This window comes from Camelus dromedarius, chromosome 20 (assembly GCF_036321535.1).
Source record: "Camelus dromedarius isolate mCamDro1 chromosome 20, mCamDro1.pat, whole genome shotgun sequence".
NCBI classification, from domain to species: domain Eukaryota; kingdom Metazoa; phylum Chordata; class Mammalia; order Artiodactyla; family Camelidae; genus Camelus; species Camelus dromedarius.
Genome location: NC_087455.1, coordinates 11104186 through 11112835, shown reverse-complemented (window position 1 = coordinate 11112835; position 8650 = coordinate 11104186).

Here is an 8650-nt window from a genome sequence, read left to right as displayed (position 1 = left end):
ATAAGAATGTGTAAGTCCCAGTGCGGTAGTTAGGGAGTGGGGGGCGGGGGGGAGAATGGGTGATCTTTCCCAACAGTCTACGTTTGACCAGAAATATGATTGCCTTCACCAGCTTGTCATGGCCTGTGAAATGGGATTGAAGATATGGTCTTCCTGTTCCAACTTCGAAGGGGTCTCAGGAGACAGACACTAGGCACACAGAGCTGTGAACCAAAAAATTCCCCGTTAGAACATTTTTTTTTTTTTTTTGGAGAAAGAAGATTTAAACGATCCAGTAGGAGAGATAGTCAAGATCTCTTTCTCTGTCCTTTTCTCCGTGAAGGTTATCTACACATCAACTTTCTTATTTGCTACATTCAGTACTTGCAAAGGAATAGTCTGCACGTGAAACGTTGTTTTAAAAAAATGTACAATCTGATGATTTGATACGCGTATGCCTTATAGAACGATTACCAAAACCAAGGTAAATACACATCCATCACCTCACATAGTTAACGTAGGTAACTCTTTTTTTTGTGGTGATGATGCTTAAGTTCTATTCTCATCAAGTTTCAAGTACTTAGTACCATATTAACTAGTCACCATGCTGTACCCTCTCTTCAGAACTTGTTCTTACAAGTGAAAACTTGTGCCTTTTGTCCTCTGTCACCGCACATGACATGTGGAAAAAGTCTCTGTGCACAAGGGATGGTGTCTGAACGGGCCTGGGAAATTGCGACAGCAGTGAAAAGGTCCGGGGGTGTCCGCACCTCTGCTGTCTCAAAGTGTCCAGCTCTCGGGTTGAGTATTTTCCCCCATGAAATCCCCACTGCAAACAGAAACCAGAACTATGAACTAAAAGAAAACATCTATTTAAATTTTTCTTTTGGTGAACTGCCTTTCTAGCTATTTTAGTCTATTGGTGACTGAAGCATAGCAAACAAAGAGTTGTGTTTCTTTCTCACAGACATCGTGTTTCTCTGAACCGGACATGAAAAGGCACAAATTACAGGGCATTTGTCCTACAACGTCACAGCCGCTAGAGGGAACATGGGGTAGAGGAGAGGGTCGAGGCAGTGGGCGCCATCCCACGTGGGGATCTATTTCTCAGAGGTCACCAGGTAGCATCAAGTGATGTGTGAGAGTTTCATGGAAAAGAGAGAGGCTCTTCACTGCTACATGTTAACCACCATCCCTGCATCCCACTAACTCTGGAAGTCAAGTCAGCAGGGTCCCCAGTGCTGAAAGGGAATCACATATTACTGGAGAATCATGAAATCGCAGAGCTGAGGGCTGGAGAAAAGGTCAAGGGGACATCTGAGTCAGCCCTCTGACTAGTAGCAGGCGATGAGCTATTCTGCTGGTTTTGAAGACCAGGGAACTGGGGCTCAGAGATATTCAGGCATCCTCCTCTGGTCCAAAGTTCAGATCCAGGGACCAGGCTGCATCCTCTGACAGTGAGGAATGATTATCTTTCCATTATCACACATACCTCCTCAACAAATGAGCAAAGAACAAAAAAATCTGTGTGGTAGCCATGCCTAGAGCTGTGGAAAACACAAGGTCCCCCCTGCACACACACACCTTTAAGGGCTGCACTACAAATGTGGAACAGGTCACCCCTGGGGGTTAGCTTTGGGACTTTCTGATACTCTGAGCATGTCGACATAAGCAAAATGGTTTCACTTTGCATAGCCAAACACGAACCTGAGTAAAGTCATACTGGGTGCTTATTCTGTTCTCATTTGTAGCCAGGTATTTTTAAGTATTCTTTTTTTATATATTATAAAAATAATGCATGCCTACTGTGAATAAAGGATAAATATAACGACTCTTTTTCAAAAATATAATTCTGCAATTACAAAATTCACCAATTAACATTTTAGCATGTAGCAGGAGTCAGCAAACTTTTTCTCTAAAGAACCAGATGGTAAATATTTTAGGCTTTGAGGATCTATGATCTATCTCTATTACAAGTACTCAATTCTGTCACTGTAGGGTAAAAGCATCCATAGAGGGGACACAGAGGACCAGTGTGGCTGTGTATTTACAAAAAGAGGTGGCAGGTCAGATTTGGTACAGGGACTATAGTTTGCCAACACCTGGCTTCCAGAATTTAGAATTTTTCTCTCTACCTGACACATCATGTATGCAACTGTGTGTCCTGCTCTTTTCTCTTTGTGTTGTGCCGCAAATACTTTCTGAGGTTATTGAACATTCTTTATACAAGATTCTACATTATACTGTTGTGTGTTATTTATTTTATGAATATACCAAAATTAGCATGACCATTGAACATTTAGATGTTTTATGGTTTTCTTACTGTTTTACATACTGTGTGATGAGCATCTGTAAACATTAGATTTTTGTCTGCATTTGAGATTATTTCCATAGGCTGGATTTCTGGAAGGGGAATTTTTTTCATACTCTTGGAAAATACTGCCTTTTTTTTTTTTTTTTGTCTTAAAAGGCTTCACCAACCTACTCCCAGAGCTATGTATGAAATTGCTCTTTTCTCCATAACCACACCAACACTGAATATTACCACTTTGTAAATCATGGCTAATTTGATAAGAAACAGAATGTCTTAGGCAAGTGAGGAGCTGTATAAACACCATGCTTGAGTCTCAAAGCCTCCTCATCCTTCACTCACACAGATGACTCCATCCGAAGGGAATGCTGAGAGATCACAGGCCCAGCTCTTCCTTCTTTTCCTGCACCCTCCACATCTACCCCCGCCCGTGCTCCAGGCAGAGGGCAGAGAATGGAACCCATTATCTTTCTGAATGTTCCTTCCCTCTTCCTGCCCATCTCACATCTGGACTGAATACAAATTCCCTGGTTTCCTGTTTCTCTCCCCACAAAAGGTCCCAAGTGTCAATTCCAAATTAACCCTTTTTTTGCTTTTTGCTTCTCTATCTCCCTTCACTTCTGAGCCTTTTATTGACATTTCCTTCTTGTCTCAAATGAGTTTGAGTGAGCACTGCCTTTTTAAGACTCCCCATTTGGCTGATTTTGTTTATTGCCTTCCCTGGGGCAGGCAGTTCACATGCCTATGTGAAGAGACTTTGTGGGCATTTGGGAGTAGTGTGGTCTGTGGTGCAGCCTTTCGAATTCAAAATCTTTCAACAACTACCAGCCCAAGAGGTTCGGCATATTGACTAGGTCAAGTGTACAGGGTCGTACATTTGCAATCCTGATTCTACCAGTTAGCTTCTTCTACCCGTTATGTAGTTTGCGTTATTCCCAGATACTGGGCTGGGGTCAGATAAACTAGGCTCAAATTTTGACTGTGAAACTGATTAAGTCTGTGACCTAGGAAGTGTCGCTTCACCTCCATAAGCCTCTATTTCTTCAGCTGTCAAGGGGGGTTAATACCTTTCTCCTGGAGGTAGGCTAATAATATCTTGATATTGATATAATAATTACTTACTATGAGAAGTAATGATTCCACATTCTTATAACTGTGCCTATCCACTCTCTCTTACCCTCACTGCCACTGACTTAGTTTGGGTCAGAATGACTGCCATACGAGTCTGGAAGTGTCTTTCCACCTCGCCAGGCACACAGGCCTTCACCACGTCCAAACTTCCACTGCTTCTTCCTGCCGCCGGCTGTCCCAGTAACCCACTCCACGGCTAAATTCAACTGTCCCCACACACATTTTGGCACCGCTAGTCTTTTGCCCATGATGAGTGTTTTTCTCAAATGTCCTTTCCTAATATTTTTAACTATGAAAAGCTCAGATACCACTTCTCTGCTATCACTTCTTTCTCAGTTATTACCTCCCCCAACACCTGGCCCAGAGTCCTTTACATATGACTGCGTTGGAGCATTTCAGTCCTCTCTCAAATAGTTAGTTATTTTATTAGCAAGTTTCTCAACCTCTCTGAGCCTCAGTTTCTGCAGCAGAAGTATGGGGCTAATCACGCTTTCCTTGTGAGGACTGAATAATCTTTGGAGACTCATCATGTACTCTGGGCGTAAAGCCGTTAGCATTACCACCACCAAGGTGAACGTGTTGATTGACAGTCAGCAAATATCTCTTGAAAGCACACCATGAATATTGATGCTGCCTTGCTTAGAACCCACCACAACCCAGAAAGGAAGGCATTATTCCTCTTCTTTTAAGGTGAGGAACTGTAGACTTAGAGAAGTTAAGGAATCTGGCTAGGATACTCAGCCCCCCATCTACTTGCCTTTAAGAGGTTTAAAAAAAGTGCTTCAAGGAGAACTATGGTAATATTAATAGTAAAAATAACAGGCAACACTTACTGGACACCTTTTTCACAAATATTTATTGAACATCTAGTGTGTGCCTGGAATCGCACTAAGCACTGGGAGTACAGCCGGGGCGAGGCAGACCTGCCATTCTTCTCACACCACTTACAATAGTTTTTTTTTTTTTTTTTTTCCCCTTGCCCTAGAATTTCTGTTTTACTGAATCTTGCAATTCAACTCCATTTTTTAAAAATTTGAAGTATAGTTGATTTACAATCTTGTATTAATTTCTGGTGTATTGCACAGTGATTCAGTTATATATATATATGTTCCTTTTCATATTCTTTTTCATTGGAGGCCATTACAAGGTGTTGAATTCAGTTAGTTCCCTGTGCTACACAGCAGGTCTTTGCTGTTTATCTATTTTATATGTAGTAGTATCTGCACATCCCAAACGCCCAATTTATCCCTCCCCACTCTCCTTACAACAGCTTTTGCATTTTGACCACTACATTAATTAGGAGCCAGGGACTCTCCTCCCACACTGGGAGCTCCCTATGGAAAAGAGCGACGTTCCACGTGTCATTTAGCCTTGTGCTGGGCACGGGGGAGGTGCTAAGGGGATGTTTATGGAGTGACTGAATGTTTGGTTGCCAACAGGAAGCAGTGACCTCCTTGAGAACAGGACAGTGTCTGATTCACCTCTGCAGCCCCCACAGGCAGCCAGCACACAGCCTGGCACCTCACATCCTAAGTCCATGCATGTGGGAGGAAATGAATGACTGGCGCCATATTGCCTCCTGACCCCCTTTCCTCAACTCTCACCAAAGAAAACAAAACCCAGCAAAAGAGCAACAGGCAGATGGGAGGAAAACTGGCTCCCAAACCTGAATATCCCCATAAATGAGAAGTTCTCTATTTTACTTCCTGGAATATGTGAGCTTTCTAAGTTACGAAAGTCCGTGCGTTTTAACAATAATAATCATCACTGCCCGGGACCAGTTTGTATAGTCACCCCTTGTTGGTCGAGAAAGCTGGGATGACAGAGTGATCGCCTCTGAGCCTCAGTTTTCTTTTCCATAAGATGCAGATGATGAAGCATCTCCACGTGTGGAGAGGTAATTGCATTAAATGAGGTAAAATATATTTTAGTACCTGTCTCCAAGCACAGAGTAGTTTTCAAGAAGTATGAGGGCTTTTTTCTCCCTTTAATTCTAAAAATCTACTGTGACAGCAGAATTTAAGCTTGTTTTTAAATAAAAGCGTCTCCTGTTTTTCCCTTTATCGAACACACAGATTCTTATTTCAAGGAAGTCATGGCTCTTGGTTGACCCCCAGAGAACCATGAATCTGCTCAGTGTCCAGGGTGACACCATTGTACCTAGTATGGTGTATACCATTGTATACTAGTTAAGCGTGTTAACTGGTTAAGTGTTAAATGTGCTCTGCTCTCAAGGCACCTGGGTTGAACTCATTCATTCATTCGACACATATTTGTGAAGGAGCGGCCGGGTGCCGGACACTGTGCTGAGCATGGGGCGCTGAGTGATATCTCTGCCCTCACGGAGCTGACATTCTATTGAAGGGAGACAGAGAATCATACAATCAGTATATGAAATTTTTATATGAAATGAAGATGAGTGTGATGGAAGAAGAGAAAGGGTAAGAGAAAAGCACGTGCTGGAGGAGGCTGGCGGTAGGGGAGGAGGTAGAGGCAGAGAGAGGCTGAATCTCTGCTTTGCAAAGCACAGGTGTGTGGCTGTGGCCCACGCAGGACCGGCTCCATAACCGCGGAGCCCCGCGCAGGCTGAAAATGCGGGACCTGCTGTCCTACGTTCCAAGGAGAGCATTAAACCAAGTTGGGGGTCCTTCTAAGTGGGGGGCCCTGTGCACTTACACAGGTCACACACCCACAAGCCGGCCCTGACCTTGGACAAGCTGCTAGACTTTTCTCTTCTTCCATTAAGTGGGAAGGGACTAGGAAATATTGACATAGTCGATAAAGGACGATGGATCTAAAGCTTTCTGACCCAAAACACCTCAGCTTAAGAGCTATTTATCTGGGCTTCGTGGAGACCTAGAATGGATAGGCTTGCTGAAGTTCTATCAACCTTCTGGAATGTTATATAACAGTGTGTGTAAAAATGTGTGTATGTGTGGTGTGTGTGTATGTTTCTGTTGGGAAGCAGGCCCATAGTTTTATTGTATTGTCAAAGAGGTGCGTGACCCCTTACAAGGGCAAGGAACCATTTACTCAAAGAAATGGACTCAGATATCTCACCTGTTTAGAGGGAAGCAGTAATATTAATTTCTGCCACGTGTGTGTCTCTTACTGTTATGATGTGTTCACACTTCATCTCATTTGAGCCCAGGACAACCCATGGAGCTAGAAAGCTCGGGGATTTGTGCAGTTTTTCTCACTGGCTCTGAAACCCATGATCCTGAATGTCTTCTCCATCGGAGGGCATCGCTGTTTACCCTGTGAGTTTCAGCTGTGCTACTGAAAGAAGTAAATAAAGGGCAGGACCACAGAGTGACCTTAAACTATTCAACTCCACTTAATTACCCATTGTGGTGGAAGCACATAAATACAGGATGTCCCTTCACTCAACCATTCTGCTTTGCATCGTTATCAAAAAGACAAATGTAATTCATGTCCAATTACTCACTAGCCGCAAGGTCAGAATGTTTATTTTTATCACACTTGTGATTCTCAGGATTAGGAATATCAGTACTTATTCACGGCTAACCTAAATCAAACATCCTGTTGATATCTATACGGAGCCATTTAGCTAGTGCCGCAGGTATGCTGAGTCACAGAACACATATGGAGTTTATGAGTTGACAAGGAAAAGGCAACCGAGAGGTAGAGATAAGCGTACTCGGGTGATCACAAGTGTGTTATGAAATATCCACATTGTTTATTTATATTGTCCATTTATTGAACTCAGTAGGTGCTTGGGAAATTGAAACTAGTTAGAAACAAAATTGTGAGGCCTTTTAAAAAAAGTTACTATTTTTTAAACTTGGTGGTGGCAGTGACTTTTTGGTTTAATTCATCAAGTATTCATTTTAGAAATCATTTTCTCTTTCTAGTGGAATAGAGCCTTGATTAGCTAAAGAAAGAGAAGTAGGAGAGATGGGGAAATAAGGGAACTCATGTGACTGAGAATTATTTACTGAGAGACCTAGAGTAGCAATAACTGTTGTCAATCCAAAACTGGCGTGGTCAATTAACAAGATTAGTTTGAAGTGGCAATATTGAAAGGGAGAACTCAAACACAAGTAGCGATGTTCAGTTGACCCATTCCTTTCCCCATTCAGATTCACCCATTCAAATACATCTTATTGCCTTTGGCCACTGTCTTCAAAATGTTATTAGCTAATTACCTGAGCTTCTCATCAATTCTCTGCCTTTTGAGACACCACTGCCATAGATTGTGTGTGTTATTCTGTCTTTATTCCTCTGCTGTATTTATCTATTTATGCTAACAGATTATATGCATAGAAACCTTATTTTTAAAGCCATACCATTGTTCTTATTGGTGTCCTTGGACAGATCAGCAGTCTGGGAATCAAACTTCTAGATCAAATCTTACTAGGAGTTGGTAGCTGTGAAACCTGGGCAAGTAATCTATCTCTGAGTCTCAGTTCTCTCTTCTGTGAAAGAAGGATGTGAAATCAAATGGTTTCTTTGATTCTTTCTTACTCCATCACTCTATATTTCTATAATTTTCTAATTTCCATGAGACATATGGTCATTAGTTATATGTCAGGTGATTTTCTTTAGGTTAATCAGACAAGCCAAGTTGAGAGATTTGTGAACAAAGTTTTAGTCTTTAGCTGACAGTAAATGAAATATGAGTCATTGATGTGATAGTGATACATTCTCCAAAGAAGTAAATTGGATGTTTGAATACATAGAAATTTATTCAGTTTTAGAATATTAAATTTCCATTTTGCTAGATCAAAAATGGTTGAATAAAGGCAGTTTCATAAGGTTCATGGTCTGTCGAGTGAGATAGATAAAAACCTGCTTTTTTCTGTTCTGCTCTGCTCAGCCCACACTTGATGCCACACAGAAAAGAGGGTGATGGATGAAGAGAGAAACATATTCAGTGGACAGAGATGATGTTGGGAGGGGACTGGAAGGCTGTTCAGTTAATGGGGAAGAAAATAAAGGGGTCCTTTAGTTTAGAGATGTTACCTGTCTTCTAATATTTGAGAGATAAGTGCAAAAGACAAAATATGTCTGTGTACATTTTTTTTAAGGAAAAGCTAAGATCATGACTATGTAGTTCAGAAAGACTCAGATTCATGTGAGGACTCTTTGGACAGAGCTGTCCAAAATGTGAATGTGCCATGCCCATTGGTTGTGAACATGCCATTGCCAGGAATGTTTAAGTCCAGACTAACAGTGGTAACTCCAGAAACACAGGGTAGTGGGTAC